We start from the raw sequence: 25,425 nt of genomic DNA, 5'->3' as shown, positions 1-25,425 counted from the left end.
TCATCAACTCATATGCTCTTCTAAAAAACTGGATAGTATGAGGCTCTACTCTTTTCCTCCCTAGTTTTCTAAGAAAGAGAACCTTAATGATTTTAGTATAGATAGAGATCTCTTTAATGGCCTGAAGAAAATGGAACTTTATACAAAGATTCTTAAGTTTGGTAACCATGTTAGACTTAGGACTGCGGTCATGTTTCTCCACAATGAACCTCTCTAGAAAGGGAGGTTGGTTTGAAGAATATGGTAGGGACTCTGACTGTGCATGAATGGTTGGAATGGTGACATCTCCTTTCAAATGATTGGGACCTTCCTCCTCACTTTTCTCCTCGATGATCACCATGGGTTGCTTTTCTTTTTAATTCTCAATATTTACTACCCTTCCCGATCCCAATCGAAGTTCATTAACCACAACCAGCATGGTTTGATAAATAGGGAAATGAAGTGGTCTGATAGAATGGATCATTTCTAACTTTTTATTATTTTGGTTTGGTACTGGTTGTGTAGGTATTTGAGGTGGTGGTAATGGTAATGATGGCATAGCCTGAGTTTTTTGAGGTAAGGTTGGTGGCATTGTAGACTGGGCTATGGGATAAGGTGCATAAGTAGTGGGATATGACTATGCTGGTGCAGAATAGGGATAGTGATAGTGTGGTGATCCTCTCCATCTTTGTTGACAAGGTGGAGGTGATTGTCCATACTCAAATTGATGCCCATGTTGCCAAGGTTGAGAATAATTTACATTTTGATAGGAATATGGTGGTGCATTATAACCAGAAAAATATGGAGTATGTTCAGGAGTTATACCTATAGCTACCTAAGATCATGATTTCCGTGCTCCAATAGCATGAACTGGCTCAAGTTCTTGATGCTCTCCTTCAAATGTTGATTTCAATATCGATATAGAATGGCATTCCTCAATAGGAGTTTTTCTTCTACATATCACACATCTATTAGCACGCTTAACATTTGCATGACATTCACGTAAAATTTTCTTATTCCTACATTTACGACAATACATGGATAATGTCTCTTATTATTCTACTAATTTTTGCTGAAAGTTTAAAGAATCTATTTGTTTGCTAACAATATTCATAATTTCAATTTTCATATTGTTCATTTTATTTTCCAAACAAATAATCATAGCATATGTGGATCCAAGTCTGCTATTTTTAGAATTACTTTGCATCCTCCACCACATCTATATTGATTCCGTGAAAATTTCCTACACAAGTCACAAACCTAATCAAAATTATTTTGACCGATATCCCCTTTCCCTATCAAATTCAAATTATTTCTAGCATCGTTAGTAAGTCCTCGCAAAAACTAAGTTCTAATAGTACTTGGATTAAATTTATGTTTTGACCTTTGAAGAATATATAAGAATCTTTCTAAGTAATCTTCCAAGGTCTCGTCTTCACCTTGTGCAGTGTGAAAATCTCATCTTACATCTCTCTTGTCTTGTAATATTCCTGATATTTAGTTAAAATCACTCTCTTCATTTGTTCCTAAGAAGCTATATTATTCCCTCCTAGTCCCATAAACCAACATAGTGTTGAATCCTTGAGAGTTGTAGGGAATAGTTTTATCTTTTGGGCATCTGAAGAATAATCGTAGCTGCTACAGAGTATATCAAATTCAAATAAAAAGGAATATGGATCTTCATGTACCTTACTATTAAACTGAGGGAGAACAGATGGTGGAATGTTCTTTATGTGAACTACTCCATTCGGATCCACAATGGGCAATCCAAAGGTGGATTGTTCCTCATTTGGCTGATTCTCACTTGTTCCTTATGGATGATCCTCATTATCTGCCATTCTTCTTCTTTCAGTCAAACAAATCTCAACAAAATGTGAAAGTTTACTATGGTTTAGATTGATATTTTTAGTTCCAGTAGTCTCTCTCGTTCCACCCGCTGGTTGTGAAACCCCTAAACTATTGTCTCCAGAGTTGTAGTGAACAATACCAGCATGGTGGTTCTGTGTTTGCTTGGACTTTCTACATATAAGAGAAGGCCAAATATGAGGAATTTTTTTTCGATTTATCACTATTTCGTCGGCCCTTATTGGGCTTCAGACCCCTACCTCTTATAGTCATACATTTTAAAATAAATCAACCAAACAATAACAACTAAAAAACTTGCTGAAAAACTCAACCAAATGGTGTAGTAAAAAAAGAGACAACACACAAATTAATTCCAATAAAATTCCTTTAAACAATAGAAGAACACTACATGAAAAACATAAATAAGAATTACCCCTATTGTAGAAAAATAAAAAAGCTTTACTAGATTTCTTTCAACTCCTCCCCGACAATGATGCCAAAATGTTGGGTGTCGGAGTTATAGTTTAGTGAACTCCTTCAACACTTAATTTGTCAACCTGATGCTATATAAGCTTTGAGGTGTAGCACATGAAATTCCAAATAATTTTGCTATAACTTCTATAAATCGTAATTCTAACCTTCTAACTAAATTTTGCAAAATCAACAAGAAATGAAATTGCAAAGAAAACCTTTCAACAAAACAACACTACTTCACTCTCGGTACTGGATTCAATTAAAGAAAAATACTCGTCAAAAACCTAGACAAAAAATTTAAAGCGTGCTTTGTAATCAATATGGAAAGAATGTTGAAAAATAAAATATCTTCCTGTGATTGAACTCCAATGCTTAAAATGACAGAACGAATGATTTGTTTTATACTTTTAGTTATGTTTCCTTTACTAAAAATATCTCATTCCTGTACTAGAGCAACCATGTTCCTGCACTAAAATGAGTCTCGTTCCTACACTCAGGTACTCTGTTCTGGTATAGGAATGATTTGTTCCTATACTGGAATTTTCGTTCCTATACTAGAACATTATGTTCTTGTACTAGAACGACTTGTTCCTGTACTAAGAAGTCATTTTCCTACTCTAGAACTTCATTGTTGTTGCACTAGAACACATTGTTCCTGCACTAGGATAGTCTTGTTTCAATTGCCCTTCACTCATACATTAATGTGTTATAACTATTAAACTGGGAATAAATAAAATAGAGAAGAAAACTTCAGCTTGAACTTTATTTAAAATATTCCCAATCCAAAGCAATCATTTATTGAAAATGACTTGTAAAAATTGAAGGGAAATCTCACGATGGCAAAAAGGAAACACACTTGCACTATCAATGAAAGCACTTATCCAAAAGATAACTCAACCCTTTTCAGATCTTGTTCATCATGTAATATTCCTAATGGAAATTTTAAAATGATAACGAAGAAATGTACAAATAAATAACACAGAAAATTTCAAAAATGCATACACATAAACCAGAAATTTTTGTAAATCCCTAAACTAGCCAAAGTTTATTAATAATATCTGTTGTGGTACAAATTAGTTGGAGAAATTGCACCTGGGCTTGCACAAGGCAAGCTACAAGCACCAGGTGATGTGTATGAGAAAGACAAACAACTGCAATAATCAACACCTCCAGAAAATTGTGTTGCTGCTCCAAAACTACACTGCTACCTGACTTCACCCCTTGATTTTTCCTCTATATAGTGCCCAGAAAATTATAGAAATCTTGGATTGTGATCCTTGCCCAAAACACAGAAAAACCCAGAAAGGGTTTCCCTTGGTTCAAACTTTCAAAAATTGACTCTTCATAACTTGGCCCTCCTCCAAATACGAATTTTGTTGTTGTGACTAATCCTGTCAATCTTTGCACTCCCAACTCTAGCAATCCTCCTCAAATGGCCCTCCAAATGATCTCCCAGCTACCCAGCCCCAAAATCTCTGGGATAATGTTGCCCCAACAAATCTCCCTCCAATGAATACATAGTGGTAGCTCTTGGTTGTGTGTTATGCTCTAGAAATGTGTATGACCTGCAACTAATGCTTCTTCCAGTCTCCGTGGTGAAGGAAATCCTTCCTAGGGTGGCACTCTAATTCCACCAAAGAAATGTTGAGCTTCTCTCCTTGGGAATATCTTGTGCTAAACAACATAATGTTAGTTCAGCTGAACAACTAAGGCAATTTCGATTTTCAAATAGACAAAAGACCCCTATTTCTCCCTCATTCCTTCCTTTTATAATTGTTGCCCATACATCCTGTTGTAGCTTATATTGTGACTTAAGCCTTATTTGTTAATTTTATCACAAAGTGTGGCCTTCAACCTCAATGAAAGCCTTTATATTTTCCACTTCGCGAAGTCTAAAGATAATGAGGTATTTATAATATATCAAAATTGCAAAAGGAATGAGTATAAAGAAATTGTTCATGTGATAAAGCTAAATCGCAACCAAAATGGAGCCATAAACCATATATACATATATATGTAATATATCAGGTTTATAAAGAAACAAGTGTTAAAACATATATAGCTGGACCCAAAAGGTAAATATATTTTGTTTTAAAGTCTCGTCGGGTACACCACACCACATAGCCATGAACGTTGGGATCCGCTGATTGTGACTCACGATGGTGGACCCGAAATACATATATGTTATGTTTTATAAGCTAGCGGGTCCACATTATCGCATGGCTATATATATATATATATATATATATATATATATATATATATATATATATATATATATATATATATATATATATATATATATATATATATATATATATATATATATATGGTATATATATATATATATATGTATACATATATACATATATATATATATATATATATATATATATATATATATATATATATATATATATATATATATATATATATATATATATACATATATATATATAGATATATAGATATAGATATAGATATATATCTTTGTCGATTGTGATATGGGTAGGCCGGACCTGAAAAATTATGTATTGAATTTATAACTCGGGTGGGTACGCAGTAATGATAGGGCGAACTTGATATGGATTACATTATGATTTATGGTTCCATCGGGTCTGCAAGGCTTTATGCATATAGAGGTTGGTTCTGCCGAGTTGCGATTGTGGGTCGGACCCGATATTACATTCATTATGGTTAATTCTTTCGTTGGGTTCATGGCCATTATAACATTTATATATATATGGTTCATGTGCCGATAGAGATTGCGATAAGTGGAACAAAGCATGTACTATAATATATTTCCATTATAAAAGGTTTAAAATAAAAAAATCTCATATATAAAAGATTTACATATAATTCCAACATTTTCATAATTATGCGGCCTAAGGGTGCATAAGACAAGTTTTACAGGGATTATCGTGCCGATTGCGATTTATAATGGGAAGTCAACACAACATTGAATAGGCAAATGTGATAAGTTTATTAAAACAGGTTAATCCCTTTTCAGTTCCGCTTTGCCTAATTTGCATTGGTTTTGCTGTGTAAACAGGAAAATCAATGTTAAAGCCAGATTTAAAGAAGAAGGCAGTTGGTCGAATTTCTTACTGTTCTAGCCAGTCGAAATGCACCTGATACATGCGTAAGCTAGGTTATGCATAAATTAAACACAGGTTTGTTATGATTAAAGCAGATTAATTACCATTGAGGCACCTTCAGAGGAATTCAACAACGGATTAAATAGAGTGAGTTAGCAGTTGTCATCTCTTTCTAAATTTAGTTTTGTTCTTGCTATTCCATGTTCTTTGAGGTGTTTTACCCTCTGTAAATTCTGTAGTAATTTTATTTCATATAGTTAGAAAACAGTTCGATAGGTTTCAGAAATCAATAACTATTCCACAAATGTATAAAGATGGGAAAATTTTACTAAGTGTGGTTCGAACTCTGGAGAACCCGGAGACTAGGGACTATATTCCTGATATCATCATTGATTAATGAAAGAATCAGATGTTTCCATGAGTTGTTGCAGATAATTTTGTAAGCTTCTCTATCATGTGTCATGCTATGTTTTCTTCTTTTCAAGTATAGTAATGAAGCAACAGGTCTTTATTTACTTATGTAGATAAGGTTAAAGTTCCTTAAAAGAGCGCTCCTATACTTGAAGTCTTCACTTTCTTTCTAAATTATAGATAATAGTTTCTATGAAAGATTAGCATATTGTCTATGATTCAGTTCTCATTATCATAATTCCTCTAAGTTATAGATAGTAGTTACTATGAAAGATTAGCGTATTATCTTTAGCTTCCCCTTCAAACTGTCATCATCGATCATTTATATTTAGCAACAAATGGCATTCTGAGATGTTCTGGTCATACATGTATTAAGAGTTTAAAACCAAGTTTCCAGGTCCTTCATTTGAGAACACAACAAACAATAAGTGACAGTAAGTGATATTCATTGATGTCTTCAGCACAATTTCCCTACAACAAGGAAATTGGTTTCTTAAGGAACAACATTAATTGGCGTTGTTGTCGAGGAGAGAAGACAAGAAGGTTTTTCCCTGGGTTTTTCAATATTTGCCTCTGGTTGTTTAGAGAGGAGGAAATATTTGGCTATTTGAATAAAAGCAATAAAAGGAAACTCCACTGTAACAAAGACCACAGTCTACAAAGCAATAGAATAAGAATAATTTTCCATAGGTTCATTAAGTTTGAAGCTCAAACAAGTTTCAATAGTGGGTTGTATATGAACACCTCTGATTTTACTTACCACATTGATTGGTGACTCCACTGGACTTTGAAGTTTTCTTTTCTGGTTTTTAATGGCTCTCCCTACATTCTTAGTCCATAAATTTGATCCATTTAATTTTGTTGGAATTACTGGCTATCCCCATGATATGCCTGCATTTTCTGTGTGGAATGAGTATCTTCCAAGATTCAGTAGAAAGGAATATGAAGATCCTTCTCAACACCTCCAAGAGTTTCATGAATGCATGGAGCAGCAGGGCATCATTCAGGAAGATGTTAAGATGAAACTATTTATGTTTTCTTTAGGTCAAGAAGCTAGGGCTTGGTTCAGGTCTCTGCCTCTTTCAAGCATTTCATCTTCGAAAGATTTCCATTCAGTGTTCAATTCTTCTTGTAAAACCTATTATCCACACAAGTTTCTTTCTGAAGGATGTTGTGAATATTATGATGCTAAAGAAACTTTAAAGGCTCAAGATAATATTGTTGATGAAACTAATGATTTTGTTGATAGCCTATCAAGTATTCAGAATTATGAGCAGGCCTCTGAAAGCGAGGAACTATAATTTTTTCAAAATGATGTCGAGAGGGTTATAGAACAGTTCTCTTCAATAATCTCCAAATTTGAGAATCAGTTGATTCCGTTTCAGGCAAATCAAGAGAGTATTCAGATGGTGGAAAGTGAAAACATGCATCAAGAATCTCTGCTTAGTAGTCTAGAAGAGGAAGAAGCAATTAAGTTTCAAATAAATCCCCAAGGATCTTATTTTGATGAGTTTGATGATCCTCCTATTTATAATGAAAATGATTTAAATGGGGAACAGGAAGAAGCCCTTCAAGTTCATCAGTTGGATGTTGCACCTACAGGAAGAAAGCAGCAAGTGGAATATGTTATATAGCAATATATTGAGCCATTTGTCATAGCAAAAGAGGCTATCTCATACAAAAAGGAAGCTAACAAAGGGATTGTATATCAGTGCATTGAAGAACACAATGATGCTCATGGATCAGAGGTAAAAATCTATTTGAAGTTGATTGTATGTCATATAGTAATGTGAAAAAATTCCTTTTTCTTCTTGAGGTTACAATTACAAGTTATTTTCAATCAAAGCTTAAAGATGAAGAGTGGAAACATCAAAGTGACATAGATTATTTTCTTAAAGATTTTGCGAATTTTTCTGCTGAACATATTACCCCAACAGAAGGTTCAATTGGGCAGGGACCTTCATATATAGAGAATTTCTTTGTTGGAGTTGACCAAGAACATGTTTTCTCTCATACTTTTGAAGATCCTGTGGCAGATTACATGGAGGAATTTATCAATAGTCTACACATATCTTTTGGTGGATATACTTCTAATTTTTTATGTGAGCTGCTTTTATGCATAATTTATTTTTTGTTCAGGATGAATGGAATTTTAAAGATTCACTCGGAGAATGGTTTTGGATTAAGCACTCAAATGCTAATATGGTATCATTAGAAGATTGAATTCACTTGATTGAGTTCAGTTATTTACATATGTAGGAACTTGTACATAAATAATCTTGTGTTGAGCATTTGGTTTCAGGTTGCAGTTCTTCAGTTTAATCATTAGTGGATGAATAAGGGTGAGTTTCCCAGTCGGAAACTGGTTTGCGGAGGTGTCAAACTTCAAAATTGTTAGGTTTTCAGTTGCCAGATCTCAAGGTTTTTATAGTTTTGGACTCCATGCCAAACTAAGGCTACTGATCTATGATTCTCAATATTTTGTTATCAGAGTGCAAGCATCTAATCGCTGCAAATATTGGTGTGGGTTCACTATACAGATTTTCACACAGTTAAGCTTGGAGAGGCAATATATGACTCCATGCCCAATGGATAAGGCACTGATTTGCGATTCTTAGTGCTTCTGGGGAAAAAGCACTATCCCTAGGTGGAGCAAGATGTTGTAGCTTATATTGTGATTTAAGCCTTATTTGTTAATTTTATCATAAAGTGTGGCCTTCAACCTCAATGAAACCCTTTATATTTTCCACTTCATGAAGTCTAAAGATAATGAGGTATTTATAATATATCAAAATCAAAAAAGTAATGAGTATAAAGAAATCGGTCATGTGATAAAGCTAAATCGCAACCAAAATGGAGCCATAACCCATATATACATATATATGTAATATATCGGGTTTATAAAGAAACAAGTGTTAAAACATATATATCCGGACCCGAAAGGTAAATATATTCTATTTTAAAGTCCCATCGAGCCCGCGTTATTGTATGACTATATATATATATATATATATATATATATATATATATATATATATATATATATGCTGATTGCGATATGGGTAGGCTGGACCCGCAAAATTATTTATTGAATTTATAGCTCGGGCAGGTCAGTAGTAACGGCAAGACAGACCCGATATGAATTACGTTATGATTTATGGTTCCATCAGGTCCGCAAGGATTTATTCATATAGAGGTTGGTTCTGTCGAGTTGTGATTGCAGGCTAGGCCTGATATTACATTCGTTATGGTTAATTCATTCGTCGGGTCTGCGGCCATTATAACATTTATATATATATGGTTCATGCACCAATATCGATTGTGATAAGTGGAAAAAAGCATGTGTTATAATATATTTCCGTTATAAAAGGTTTAAAATAGAAAAGCTCATATATAAAATATTTACATATAATTCCAACATTTTCATAATTATGCGGCCTAAGGGTGCATAAGAGAAGTTTTACAGGGATTATCGTGCCGATTGTGATTTATAATGGGAAGCCAACGCAGTGTTCAATAGGTGGATGCGATAAGTTTATTAAAACAGGTTAATCCTTTTTCAGTTCTTCTTTGCATGTTTTTCATTGGTTTTGCTGTGTAAACAGGAAAATCAGTGTTAAAGCCAGATTTAAAGAAGAAGGCAGTTGGTCGAATTTCTTGCTGTTCTGGCCAGTCGAAATGCACCCGATACATGCGTAAGACAAGTTATGCATAAATTATACATAGGTTTGTTACAATTAAAGAAGAATAATTATTCTTAAGGAACCTTCAGAGGAATTCAACAGCAGATTAAACAAAGCGAGTTAGCAGTTGTCATCTCTTTCTAAATTCAGTTTTGTTCTTGCTATTCCATGTTCTTTGAGGTGTTTTACCCTCTGTAAATTCTGTAGTAATTTTATTTCATATAGTTAGAAAATAGTTAGATAGGTTTCAGAAATCAATAATTGTTCCACAAATGTATAAAGGTGGAAAATTTTACTAAGTGTGGTTCAAACTTTGGAGAACTCGGAGACTAGGGACTATATTCCTGATATCATCATTGATTAATGAAAGAATCAGAAGTTTCCATGAGTTGTTGCATATAATTTTGTAAGCTTCGTGTCATGCTATGTTTTCTTCTTTTCAAGTATAGTAATGAAGCAGCAGGTCTTTATTTACTTATGTAGATAAGGTTAAAGTTCCTTAAAAGAGCGCTCCTATACTTGAAGTCTTCACTTTCTTTTTAAATTATAGATAATAGTTTTTGTGAAAGATCAACATATTATCTATGATTCAGTTCTCAATATCATAATTCCTCTAAGTTATAGATAGTAGATTTTGTGAAAGATCAGCATATTATCTTTAGCTTCCCCTTCAAACTATCTTCATCCATCATTTATATTTAGCAACAAATGGCATTCTAAGGTGTTTTGGTCGTACATGTATTAAGAGTTTAAAACCAATTTTCTAGGTCCTTCATTTGAGAACACAACAAACAATAAGTGACAGTAAGTGATATTTATTAATGTCTTAAGCACAATTTATCTATAGCCAAGAAATTGGTTTCTTAAGGAACAACACATCCCTTGTGGGCCCCATATTCCACTAGCAATTTAATCTTTCCTTTTCCCTATTGTTGGTGGCATCCATCTCTCAAAAAATTAACCAGGGACTCCCTCCATTGACGTTATCTAAGTTTACATGCCAAAATATTTCGCAACACTCAATTACAAAAATAGAAATTCATCTTAGCAAAATTAATTTAATTGTGGACATTACAATCCTCCCTAGCAAAAATTGTTGGTCCTCAAGCAATGCTTGAACAAGCACCCTATCGATCAGCTGACCCAAACATTCATTGCACACAATACCAGGGTCCCAAATGTACCACTCGGTCACCCTAAATCCATGCCACATCCTGTCGTAAATGAATCCCTCGATACCAAGGTCTCATGCTAATCTCAAAAGAATGCCACCATGTTACATTACGCTACTCTAATTATAGCTGACTTCCCATCATGCCTTTCTCGTATCCTCCTCTCTTGGAACCCAGTGGTGTAATACGGGTAAAGGAAAAATACATCTCACCCAGGTATCTCCATGATTCCAAAGCCTACCCATCCAAAGCTAACCCTAAACCTATGGTGCAACTGGGAAAGCCTACATCACCATATGATGAAGACCTTCGAAGAGTGAACTAGAGCACTCTCTCCCATGACTTCGCTCATCATGAGACAAAGTTATCTATCAACTAATTGAAACCCTGGATCCCATAGCCAGACCTTTTGCAACATAGCTCTGACAACGTCTAGAATCCATCCATGCCTCATCTATAGCCCTTGCATGAAATCAATATATAGGCTCCATATATCATGAACTAATTTGATGCATGCCAAATTTCCTTGTGCCTGCCACTGCCTAGCACTGATGACCACTGGAAATGATATGCAGCAAATAGGTACCCCCTGAATGTAGGCAATAGATAGATTTTTTATTCTTGCAACCGTCTCAGTGTATGTGGATTTGTCCTGCTCCATCAAATGATCACCACCAAGTATGCCATCTACACCGTCGATAAAGTACCCATATAGTGTCTGAAGCCCAGATACCCACTGGAAAATTGCCTCAACTATACATGGTATCACCTCCTCATGCAAGATCCCAACAAGCCCTACTGAAGTAGAGGCACATGTATCTATCACTCTATGAGGTAATGGACTATGATGTGAACCACTCCTCCAACAACCCGGTGTAACACTACACATCACTCTGCACCATAGTGCACCTTCATGCTCCACTACATATCGTTGTGCACCACTGCATGCCCCTATGCACCCTTGGGTGCCATGAACTAAAACTGTGTCTGTAAGTATCAACCCACATCTTTTCAGTACCATTGTATCCACCCCCTCATCTCCATACTCTTGGATGACGAGACGTTCCCTCCTAATCCTCCCGAAGAGATTTGAAAGGAAAATCTCCCTATGTGCCTATGGTGGTGTCACTAGAGTGTTCCTTAGTGACCACTGCGCCCCATATATGCATGGGAAATTCACCCCTCCATACGAGGAGCTATCTGGTGGCCTACATATGCCACCTCCTCTGAAAACCTCCTACAAGGGTACACTGATTATCCAATGACCCCATACATGACCAACATGCCAAGACAACTCATAGAGTCTATTGGATCCCCTGACATCCAAACATGTCACTGGTGTTGTCCAGAACTCTGATGGGAATATGAAAATGAGGGTGAGTCTAATCATTGGATCCACCATCCTGCTAGCAATCCCTCCATGATGTGGGCTACATCTCCCCATATTCCCTAAAAGACCTGAGCAGTTTGACTCCTCACATGTCAATGGGAATGACACTATTGTGTCTATCCTCAGTAGATCAAGTGTCCAATATACCAATGAGAGAGCACTGTCTCCATGTATTTCCCTGTCCAGTGGTCTGCCAATGCCACCTCTTCCTACCAACTCTCGCTAGAGTAGGCTAATCATCTTGTGACTCCATGACCAATCAATATTCCATGACAGCTCTCTGCCAATCCATCCTGTCACTAGTGTTTTCAGGAACTCTAAAGGGGATATGAAAAGGTGTGTGCACCCAACCACTGAGTCCATCACATAGCTACTACCATGACCTATTGACTCCATAATGTGATCAAGAATCCCACCTGGATCCCAACAACAGTATGGCCCTTGAGCCCCTCTAGTAATCCACAGCCTCTGCTGAGCTGTGGCCATGGCTGCATCTGACCTCCTAGCCAGCTCCACAAGATACCAACTCAATATCTCTCACCATCCAACCCCAACGGAAGGATCCAGAGCATAAACTCTTGTACATGGAACTAACCCTCCGTCCTGTGAGGGATGCACCCTGCGCAATTGATGTTACCTAATCTTGCCATCCTGGTCAACCCATAAAATCTATCGAGGTGACTCTGCCTCTCCCTCTCTAACGTGTAGTGGTAACCTACTAGTGCTACTAGCCTATAATGTTTGAGTAGGGTTGCCCCATTGCTCCAATGTGCACTCTAACTGAATCATTAGGGAACCCAACTGTTCCCTAATGTGAGTCAATTTGGCTGCTGACTCAGCACAAACCTCTCTCATTCCCTCCAACTCCTCGTTTTGTTTTATAATGGCCTCTCACAATTTCATGGCCTTCTTTCTCAACACTAGAAGGATAGCTCGAAACTGATGAAAATGTAGATGGAAATTATCCTCTGTAAAGCCAGTCACCACTCTAGACCCCTCTGTCTCTTCTAGTACCTCCTCAATGACAAGTATGCGTCCAAGCACCTCATCAACCTATTGTTGGCGGCCATCATCTAGAAACTGGGTCATAGCACTAGGTACCTCATCAATTGTTGGCCCTCTGAGTGTATGCTCTACTCCCTCAACCAAGGTGTCAGTTGGAGCTACTAAAGAGGCCTCTAACAATGGTGACTTCCGCCACACCAAGTATATCGATGTGCCCCTCACCATCCTTTGTCTCCTCCTACTCAACCTCATCCTCGAGCTTTTGACATCTAAAGCCTAGTCTCCACTAGTAAAAATGCCACCTAGTCTCATCCTTTATATTTCATCATCCTATCCACTCCCTTTGAGGGGGTCTGGTGTCCTTTCAGTCAAATCCCTCCATAAGCCTCTGTTTGAAATCATTGTAGGATGTGATGCGTACATGACCCAAAGGGATTAGCCCTTGGTACCACCATTCCATAGCATCTCCATCCAAGTGTAAAGTGGCATGTCTAATAGCATTTACCTCCCTCATGGGGTTTAGCCAGAAATGCGTGTCCAATTCTTGTACCCATTTTCTGACAGAACTCCTAGCTAAACCATCAAAGTTGGTGAGGGTAATTTTTCCCTCAATGATACTCACTCTCCCTTGAGCCATGGGTTTGTCTATAGTTCACCCATCACAATGCGTACATGCCCAAATCTTCCATGATCCTACTGGATACTCCACAACTGGCGAAGATCATGTTTTGATACCACTGTAATATTCCTAATGGAAATTCTACAATGTTAATAAAGACATGCATAAATAAATAACATAGAAAATTTCAAAAATACATACACATAAACCAGAAATTTATGTAAATCCCCAAATAGGCCAAAATTTATTAATAATATATGATGCGGTACAAATTAGTTGGAGAAATTTCACTTGGGCTTGAACAATGAAAGCAACAACCAGTAGGTGATCAGTACTAGAAAGCCAAACAACTGCAATAATCAACACCTCTAGAAAATTGTGTTGTTGCTCCAAAATGTCACTACTGCCTCACTTTTCCCCTTGGTTTTCCCTCTTTATAGTGCCCAGAAAAATCTAGGAATTTGGGATTGTGATCCTTGTCCAAAACCCAGAAAAACCCAGACAGGGTTTCCCTTGGTTCAAACATTCAAAAGTCGACTCTTGACAACTTAGCCCTCCTCCAAATACGAACTTTGTTGCTGTGACTAATCTTGTCAATCCCTGCACTCCCAACTCTAGTAATCCTCCTCAAATGGCCATCCAAATGATCTACCAGCTAACCAGATCCAAAATCCTTGGGATAATGTTGCCCCAACAAATCTCCCTCCAATCACTGCACAGTAATGGTTCCTAGGTATGCGTTCTACTCCAGAAACATGTATGACCTGCAATTGATGCTTCTTCTAGTCTCAGTGGTGAAGGAAATCCTCTCTAGGGTGGCACTCGAAGTCCACTGAAGAAAGGTTGAGCTTCTCACCTTGGGAAGCTCTTATGATAAACAACACAATGTTGGCTCAACTAAACAGCTAAGGAAATTTTGATTTTCAAATAGACAAAGACCCCTATTTCTCCCTCATTCCTTCCTTTTATAATTGTTGGCCATGCATTCCTTGTGAGTCCCTCCACGAATTCAATTTTCCTCAAGGAATTCGAATTCCTTCTTCCCCAAGTGTGTACTTCATGTGGGCCCCATATTCCACTAGAAATTTAATCTTTCCTTTTCCCTAATGTTGGTGGCCTCCATATCTCCAAAAATTAAGTGGGGACTCCCTCCATCCACTTTATCTAAGTTTACATGCAAAAATATTTCCCAACACCAAATTACAAAAATAGAAATTCATCTTAGAAAAATTAATTTAATTGGGGACATTACACACATTAATAAATAAACTTTGCTTTGAGAGATAAATTTCATAACATCCTTAACCAAGAAAAATACCATAAACGATTCATGTAATTAATAATGTTTAGATTTTGTTTGTATAAGAAATCGTTAGAGCTTAATGTTTTCATAGAAAGTTACCATTATGTTGCCAAATTTTTTCTTCATATAAGGGCACACTTATGCTGGAAGGAAAATTTATTAAACTTAAATTATCATACTCATAACCTTAGCCAATCTTTCTAAAAGAACTCAAAAAATGTTTCTCAGAAAAACGAAAATACACTGTGATGCTTTCACGAAGGAAATGAAATACTGCAACTAAAAGTAGAAATCAAACACATGGAAAATCTTAAGATCTAAGATCACAGATGAAACATTCACAAGGGTTTCACCAAACCTGCAAGCTCAAACATGTAAAATAAATCACTATGTTCACACTAGCATAACCATATCTAAATACACTACGATAGATAGGGAGAATGAGTTGGGTTAGTTGGGCCCTTGCCAACCAACTCATTTCCCTCTATGAAATTTTGAAATCAACTATGCGAAGGAAACATTACAATTAATGACAATAACTAAAATATGAAACTGACATTATCTCCTCCTTTTATTCAAAGTTTTCTACAAATATACATTGTAAATCCATGGATATAGTGTAGAGAGATAGGGTGATACAAGATTACAAAATTACAATGGCAGTGTATAAAGAATTCTTCACAGTATCGCTAGCTAAACCCATCCTAGAATCCCTATTTTATACATAAAAACTCGTCTCTCAGCCATAATGAACACTTACAGGAAAACATGTTTGAAAAACAACCAACCTCCACCTTTAGTCTATCCATAATGCCCCAAGCCTGTCTTTAACTCATTTATAATGCTCCAAACCTAATGCAGAAAATGGAACAAACCCTCGGAAAGAGGTGCACACCATTCCTTAACAAGTATAGTATTTTTGGAGCTAATGCAAAATGAATGGGCCAATTGTCCACCTGGTATAGGAATGACGGGCGATACAAGAACTGTGAATCCTGCACCAACCGAACTCCAACTTTGATTAACGACATTTACTCTCCATGCCTTACGGAAATACGAATAAATAAATTACAAAATAGTTTAAGCCTATTCAACCTTTTTAATGACAAATAAGCACCTATGATCCATCTCTAATAAAATCACAAAAAGAGACTAAGAACCATGTGTAAATGTTTTAATTTAGTTGTAAAATAGAGGTTTCGGTAGCATAGTTAGGGCAAGGATAAGGTTAAAAATGGACAATTGTGAAGACCAACAGTAGTTCCCATATTGTTATTATTGTGCCTCATATAAGCCCACTATTATTATTGTTGTTCCCTTACATTACTATTATTATGTCGGCTCTGATTATATTGTGACCCCTTAGATTCCTATATATAGAAAGGAGGTTTTTGTCATTTGAATCATCCAAGAATTGTTCATTTATGTAATGTAAAGGAGGTTTCCCCCTTGAAGAGGCTAATTTTGAAGTCGTTGATCTATCTCTTCTTCTATTTTGTGAGTTAGTTGCATAACACATGGCCTCCACATAGGATCTCTCCATACAATAAAATTAAGTGGAAAAGGTCGTGGAAGAATACAAAGACATACTTTTTGCACCCATGGGGGCACCTCTGCACTATCAAGTTAAGAATTCAATCGATCTAACTGTCATTGCACCTATACCAAATCAGCCAATATATCACAACTCTTTTCTATAAACTGAGAAAATCAAGCGTGAGATCCAATAAAAGCTCCAAGAAGGACACATTTGACCGATGTCCTTACCTTGCATAAGCTCACTTGTACTCATGTAGAAGAAATATGGGGCCGTTCAACTTTGCATCGATTACAGGTCCTTGAACAAAAGCATATTCATGAATCAATACCCAATTCCCAAAATTTATGACCTTCATGAGCATCTCAATGGGGCCAAGTACTTCAATAAGATTGATCTAAAGTATTGCTACCACCAGGTTCTAATAGAACAAATTGATGTGTGAAAGAATACTTTCAAGTACAAATAAGGTCATTTGAATGGTTGGTGATGCCATTTGGTTTAACAAATATCCAAACAACTTTCATGAGGTTGATGGATGATATGTTGTGGCCCTTCACCAATTTTTTTGTGGTGCTATATATGGATGATATCCTCATCATCAAAATTTTTTGGGAAGAACACTTATAGCATATTCATTAGGTACTTCACACTCTATTACAGCACAAGCTATATGCTAACTTGGAAAATAAATTATTTGGCATGAATAGGGTCTAATACCTAGGCTACATTATTGATGAGTATAGTGTGCATGTGGATCCAGGCAAGATTTAGGTCATTTATGTTTGGCTAGCACAAACCATAGTAAATGAGCTTCCGAGTTTCTTAGGCCTTTCCAACTTCTATCATATGTTTGTGTTTGGTTTCTCCCATATTTCATCGGCCCTTAACCAAGTGACTGAGGGTGGTGGCAAAGAAAAATTCATGTGGGTAAAGTCACAATAGAAATCTTTGAATGATATCAAACACCACCTATATTCATTCCCAATTCTCTCCTTACCTTATCTACAACAACCTTTTGAGATTGAGACATATGCTTTAGACGATGACATTGGCATATTTCTCACTCAAGATAGTCATTTGATTGCCTACTATAGTGAGACACTATCAGATGTAATATGTAAGTACCCTACATGTCAGAAAGAAATGTATTTCATTGTAAAATATTACTTCTAATGGAGGCATTACATTCTCTACGAAACACTCATCCACACTGATCATAGGCTCTTGCAGTTCATGCAAGCGCAAAAACATTGCAAAATTATCACCATCAAAAGTGGTTCAGATACTTGTAGCAGTTTCATCTCAACATCAAATATAATGGAGGAAGCACCAACCGTCTCATTGACTAGCTTAGTCGACCTCCAATTGCAACACTAACCACAATGGTCCACTTTAATATACATCGACAAACAACACCAACTTGTGATGAAAGGTCAATGTCGTCTTTTTAATTACATTTTCTAATTATGTACAAAAAATTGAACTAACCATGTTGGAGTTTTCACACCCAACTCTTGGCATTTTTCATTCTATTCTCTCCACCTTCTCATATTTATGCAAGTACACTACATTTTTCAGAAAGAGAGGCATCAACCTCTTGTCAGCATTGGGGATTGGTTAATAAAAGGAAAATTTTCCATACATTTCTTCTTGAGTGTACTACAACCACCATGTAAACTGGTCAATTTTAAACATGTGTGTTTCTTATCATGTGTCAACTATGTGTGTCATAGAAAAATATTAATTATGTGTCACTTATGGTGCATCCCTTGTCTACATAAATGCATATGTATTGTTGCTTATGGATAGCTGATTATGTGTATCACTTATGTATTGTTGCTTAAGGTGCATCACTTATATGTGACACCCAATATGGTGTAGAAATTCCCACTATAGATCATAAGATTATGCAATATACCAAAGCAAAATACAAGATCTACTTCTACAACAACTTTGTGGGAGCTTAATCGAATATGAGAAAGATCAATGAGAACACATATAACTGAGAATGAGAAATCAATCACACATAACATAGAAGAAATTACCCGGGGAAAGCCTCAACCTAAAACCCCAATCTCTGTATTATCATACAAGTGGAAATATGTTCAAGTTACAAAAACAATCAGCTATCAAGCTATCCTGCTCTCTTTGCAATCAAACAATACAGCTCACAGACTGAGTAACAAGAGATATATATTTCCTCAGCCCTCTAAGCCTCCTATTTCCTTGCGCAGTTTTTCTTGGGGTCCAATGATGTCACATGTGTGAATTGGCCTCATCACACTCACTAAACTGAAGAAGTAACTGCGCAATCCTCAAGGAAAGAATTCCTTCCGCATGCAAAAGATATTCACAATGGAATATTCTAGCAACTAATAGTACACTGTCCCTCCATCTGATCTCAACTGGGTCTCTGTTTGAACTGACATGCATGAGTTATTTATGAGAGAATATTCAGTTATCTGAAGTGCAGCAGTTACATGCATGCATGCATTAACTAACTGAACTCACAATTAATTCAACAAACTGTTTGAATTAATCTAACTGGACTTGACTTAGTTAACTGAGCCAACTAATTACAACTCATCCCTATCTCTTTAGCTGATGGATAAATTGCTTAATTAATGGAGAAACTGTTGCATGTCTCCACATAGACTTCATGTTTGATTTTCTACAACTAATCAACTCAATATGAATTAATTAATTATTTTACAAACAACTGCTAAGATCAAATTTGAATTTTTTACTTCTCTATTTTAGTTTAGGGACTAGCTAAAATAGGAAGGTATACTGAAACGCTATTTATAGCAGTACTAAATTTAGCACTTCTATATTTAGCATTTCTTGTTGCTATTTTCAACACTCCCTCTCAACAAGAAAGGGATTATCAGTACCCCCAATCCTGTCTCTGTGGAACTCGAACTTGCATTTTGACAATGCCTTCGTCAAAATATCTACATATTGTTCCTCGATCGAAACATATAGCAACAACATGATCCTCTTGACCACAAAGTCTCGAAGATGGTGATACTGGATATCAATGTGCTTAGACCTGTCATGAAAAACTAGATTCTCAGAGAGTTTGATACAATTCTAATTATCGAAGTAGATCACGGTTGGATCCATCTTATGACCAAACAATCCCACTAGAATCTTCTACATCCAAATGGCCTCACATGCAGCCTGACTAGCAGCCATGTATTCAGCCTCTGCTGAGCTAAGTTCAACTGATCTCTATTTCCTGTTGTATCAGGAAACTGCAGCTGAACCAAGGTTGAATATTCCTCCAAAAGTGCTCTTCTGGTCCGATGGAATCCCTACCCAATCTGCATCTGTGAATCCCTGAAGCTTCACTCCCTCTGTCTATTTGTACCACAATCCGAACTGAGATGTGCCTCTGCGTTATCTCAGTACATGCTTCGCTGCCTTCCAAAAAATCTTGGTAGGCTAAACCATAGCTTGACTCAGCTGGTTCACTACAAAGCATAAGTCGGGTCGTGTGTTCACCAAATACATAAGTGAACCCACCAGCTGCCAATAAACAGTAGCAGCTACTACCTCACCTGAAGTAGCATCCTCCTTCCTCTAGTTCCCAGCTAGAGGAGTCTGCATGGGCTTGCTCTTCTCCATGTGAAAGCGCCTGAGTATCTCATTGGCATACTTGCTTTGAGACACAAATACTTCACCATATTTCTGCCACACCTCCATGCCTAGAAAGTAGTGCATTAGATCCATGTCTTTCATTTCGAACTCTCTTGCAAGGTCCTCCTTGAAAGACTGTATCAGCTAATCATCACCTGTCAAAATCAGATCATCGACATAAAGAACAATGATCAATGGTTTACCTTCTACCATGATGTGGTAAAGGTTCGCATCTGCTTCACTCTTGGTGAAGCCCAACCGGTGAAATAGTTGTCAATCATGGTGTACTAAGCATGGGGTGCTTACTTCAGCCCATACAAAGTCCTCTTGAGTCAGCACACATGCGACTCATGATCAAATGTCTCGAAACCCTCTGGCTGCTCAATGTACACCTCCTCCTCAATCTTCCCATTGAGGAATGATGTCTTCACGTCCATCTGACGGATCTTCCAACCCATTTTAGCTGATAGTGACAACATCGATCTGATATATGTGTACCTTGCTACAGGAGCAAAGGTCTCATCATATTCGATCCCCTCGACCTGTGAGAAACCTCAGGAAACAAACCTTGCCATATGTTTCTCAACACTGCCATCAGTTGCCTGCTTTACTTTGTAAAGCCATGTGGAACTCACCACTGACTTACCTTGAGGTCTTGGGACAACATCCCACACATTGTTCTAAATGATAGAGTCGTAATCCTCTACCATTGCATCAACCCAGGCTAGTTGTTGCACTGCCTCCTTGAATGAAGAAGGTTCGGTATCTACACACTCCCCAACCAGGGCCATGTACCCAGTGTACCACTAGGGTGACCTCCTCTATCTGCATTGAGAAGATGGTTATCCCACATTCTCCCGCGCATCCAGCATCAACCTGTAATCTTCCCTTGAGTGTTTTCGCCCATCTCTGGAAGTCTCAGCATGAGTGGATGCCTCCACTCATGGATCCTCTACATGTAGCTGCTCCGCATCAATCTGACGCTTCTCCTCCTTAGGAACTGAAAGTTCCTCCTCTACATGCAACTTGAGCTCCATCTCCAGTGATAATCGCATGGCTTTCTGCTCGTCGAACTTTAGATCCCTGTGTACCACTGTCCTCTGACTGGTAGGCAGGTACACTCGATAGTTGTGGGGTGTATCCGTGTACCCCATAAGTATTCCCAACTCAGCTATTGGAAATAGCTTCTTCCCAGCATCTTTGGTCACATGACAGTAAACTGATGATCCAAAGATTCAGAACTGACTCACATCTGGTCGCTTCCTGGAAAAGGCCTCCATAGGTGTCTTCATTCCCAGTGTATGGTGCAGGCTTTTGTTCTGCAAGTATACTGATGTATTGCATGCCTCAGCCCACAAATGCAGTGGTAGGCTTTGGTCATGGAACATCGCTCGAGCTACTCACACAATAAATCTATTCTTCCTTTCGACCACCCCATTCTGTTGTGGGTTATGGGGTGTCGTCAACTCCGGTTTAATTCCTTCTGTAGTGCATAAGTCTTTAAAATGTTGGGAGACATACTCTCCACCATTGTCGCTATGCAAGGCTTTTATTTTCTTTCCAGATTCTTTCTCTGCCAAGGATTTAAACTCACAAAATATCAAGAAGGTCTAATCATTCTTCTGCATAAAGTAGATCCAACATCTACGAGAAAAATAATCAATAAAAATAACATAGTACCTTTGTTTAGTGATGGAGGCTGTAGAGAAGGGTCCACAAACATCTGAGTGAATTCGCTCCAGGATTGCTCTAGCTCTACTGTCTCGATCCAGAAAGGAAGATTTTGCATACTTACTCAAGGTACAACCTTTGCATGTATTCATCTGCTCCAATTTTCCCTTGGGTAATCCGGTAGAAATCTGTTGCATGATCTTCAAGGCTCCATGGTGGAAGTGGCCCAGTTTTCTATACCATAGCTTGCCAACATCTTGGCTCTGCACCATCTCAGGTTTGGAACTCAATGCAGCACAGTCTTCTACCTCAAGCTTGTAGAGATTCTTTACTCGAATCCCAATTCTCTTGGTTTGTCCAATGCTGATATGCCTCAGGAATACCTTTCCTTTACTAAAGACTAGATAATAGCCTTTATCTTCTAGCATAGCAACGGACACAAGATTCAACTTCAGACCTAGTACATACTTTACACTAGTCAGGGTGAGGGGAGCTCCATGCTCCCTCTGAAACACAACCATAACTTCACCTGAAACACGGTACTTTCCATCATCGCCCATCACGATCTGCATCTGGAGATCCTTCTCCTCCAAGGTACTGAAAAGATTCTTGTCACCTGACATGTGGAATGAAGCTCCACTATCCAGGTACCACACATCCCACCATGGATGAAACCATGTGTGTGATAAGCGAGAAATCCAACTCAAACTATGAGGCTAGTGCCTCACCATTAGATCCCTTCGAGGATCACTTCTTCGATTTCTTCTGTGGACAATTCGCAGCATAATGGCCCACTTCATGAAAATGAAAGCTTCGCACTCTCGATTTGTCAAATTTCTTCCCACCATGGGAAGAACTATATTTGGGATGGGATGCCTTCCCTTTCCCTTTCCTCGCCTTACTCGCTAAGGTAAGATTTTCATCATCATCTTTCTTTAATGAGGATCCATCTCTGGTGCTTCTTCTTATCTCCTCGTGCATCAGATCTGACCAAAGTTGTTCCTAATCTGGCAGTTTTTCTCTTCCATTAACCGAGTCTTGGTAGCTATGTCAGCTCTTAGGAAGACCGAGGAGTGCAAGACTCACCATGTCATCATCAGCAGTCATTATCCCTACACTTCCAAGCTCATACCTGCAGGTGGTGAGCTTGTTCAGATATGTAGAGATCGTGTTGCCCTTTTCACACATGATTTTCTAAGGCTTGTCTTTCAGTGGCAAGTTCCTCTGATCGTTGTTGTTCTGATATATCTTTCAATGTTTTCCACATCGAAAACAGTGTCTCCTTCCCATGGAGACTCGAGGCTATGTGGTCTCGAACTCCCTCTACAAGGATTTTCATTGCTCTAGCCACACATTTCTTCCATTCTGCCAATTCAGTAGCATCAGTCGGCTTGGGGACTTCTTGATCAATGAAGTCCTTTAGACCGTTATCCTCTACTACTACTTCCATGCTATCCTTCCAGGTTGTACACTTCGAGCTACCATCAAGGGCATACTCAAGTCTTAAACCGCTAAACACCATTGGTGAAATTTAGATGTGATAAGAACTCGATTTCTATATTTAGGAACCTCAAACCTTGAACTTCTCCCTTCTTGTATATGTTCTTCGCCTTGATCACCTTTGCTTTGATACCATGTAGAAATTCCCACTGTAGATCAGCATATTATGCAATATACTAAAGCAAACTACAAGATCTACTTCTACAACAACTTTGCGGAAGCTTAATCGAATATGAGCAAGATCAATGAGAACACATATGACTGAGAATGAGAAATCAATCACACATAACACAGAAGAAATAACCCAGGGAAAGCCTCACCCTAAAACCCCAATCTCTGTAATATCATACAAGTGGAAATATGTTCAAGTTACAAAAAGAATCAGCTCTCAAGCTATCCTGCTCTCTCTGAAATCAAACGATACAGCTCACAGACTGAGTAGACAAGAGATTTATTTTTCCATGACCCTCCAAGCCGCCTATATCCTTGCGCGGTTTTTCTTGGGGTCCAATGATGTCACATGTGTGAATTGGCCTCATCACACTCGCTAAACTGAAGAAGTAACTGCGCAATCCTCAAGGAAAGAATTCCTTCTGCATGCAAGAGATATTCACAATGGAATATTCTAGCAACTGATAGTACACTGTCCCTCCATCTGATCTCAACTGGGTCTCTATCTGAACTGACATGCATGAGTTATTTATGAGAGAATATTTAGTTATCTGAAGTGCAACAGTTACATGCATGCATGCATTAACTAACTGAACTCACAATTAATTTAACGAATTATTTGAATTAATCTAACTAGACCTGACTCAGTTAACTGAGCCAACTAATTACAACTCAATATTACAACTCATCATTATCTCTTTAACTGATGGATAAATTTCTCAATTAATGGAGAAACTATTGCATGTCCCCACATAGACTTTATGTTTGATTTTCTACAACTAATTAACTCAAGATGAATTAATTAATTATTTTACAAACAACTGCTAAGATCAAATTCGAATTTTTTACTTCTCTATTTTAGTTCAAGGACTAACTAAAATAGGAAGGTATCCCCAAATGCTATTTATAGCAGTACTAAATTTAGCACTTCTATATTTAGAATTTCTTGTTGCTATTTTCAACATATGGTGTATCATGGCTTATATGCAATATTTCTTAACTATGTCACTTATGGCAGGTATCTTGTGGCAGTTGACTATGTGTTTCTCTTTGAAGAGTATCACTTATGTACATTTATTATGGGGCATAACAAAATTATGTCACTTATCTATGTTACTTATGGATGTGTCTTGTGGTATGTTGGGTTTAAATTAGTCACAATTATATAAACAAAAGTTCCATCCAAACAATTCCATTCCATCTAATTACAAAATATTGGTGTTTCCGAATTCCACAAAACTATAGTTTTTAAATTGCACACAAATATGGTTTTCAAATACCACTTCAATATACATCAATGGACATTAACAATCATGATGTGAGGTAAATATGGTTTTTTTACTTACATTGTCTAATTATGCACACAAAACTTAACTAACTATCTTCAACGCCAATAGAATAAATATCTTATGTATGGTCAACACTACTTAGCTCGCAAGTCCAACAAGAACCAGTCATACCATCAATCCAACAATCTAACTTTCTTTCTTTTTTTCCTAGACCAGACCCTTGTGAGCGCCTTGAAAACCCAATAATCTATCTCAAATGCTAGATCTTTGAGCTCTATCTCAAATGCCAGATCTTTGAGCTCAGTCTTTCATGAGGAAGCCTCTTTATTAAATATTTAAAGCCATCAAAATACATCAAAATCATATAAATACATTCCACACTAGTCTTGATGTGTTCTTATCGACCTCAGGATTCCAATAAAACTGACGACACAGAAAAGGGCCTCCTGGAACTCCCGGAATGAGCCTCCAAAGTTTTGTTATCCCACAGGTCTGTCAATGTCTCCGCAAAAAAACACTTTATGCTACAATAAAATTCAACTTGTTTCTCCCTTGAACAATGGTATTATTTTATAATAATAAATGAGAGGTTGGGGGTAAAATACTGACTTCCTCGTCGATTCGTTGTGATAC

The sequence above is a fragment of the Pinus tabuliformis genome, chromosome 7 (genome assembly GCF_031772625.1).
Source record: "Pinus tabuliformis cultivar Carrire ecotype Pingquan chromosome 7, CPIR1, whole genome shotgun sequence".
Taxonomy (NCBI): domain Eukaryota; kingdom Viridiplantae; phylum Streptophyta; class Pinopsida; order Pinales; family Pinaceae; genus Pinus; species Pinus tabuliformis.
Note: the sequence above shows the minus strand (reverse complement) of the source record.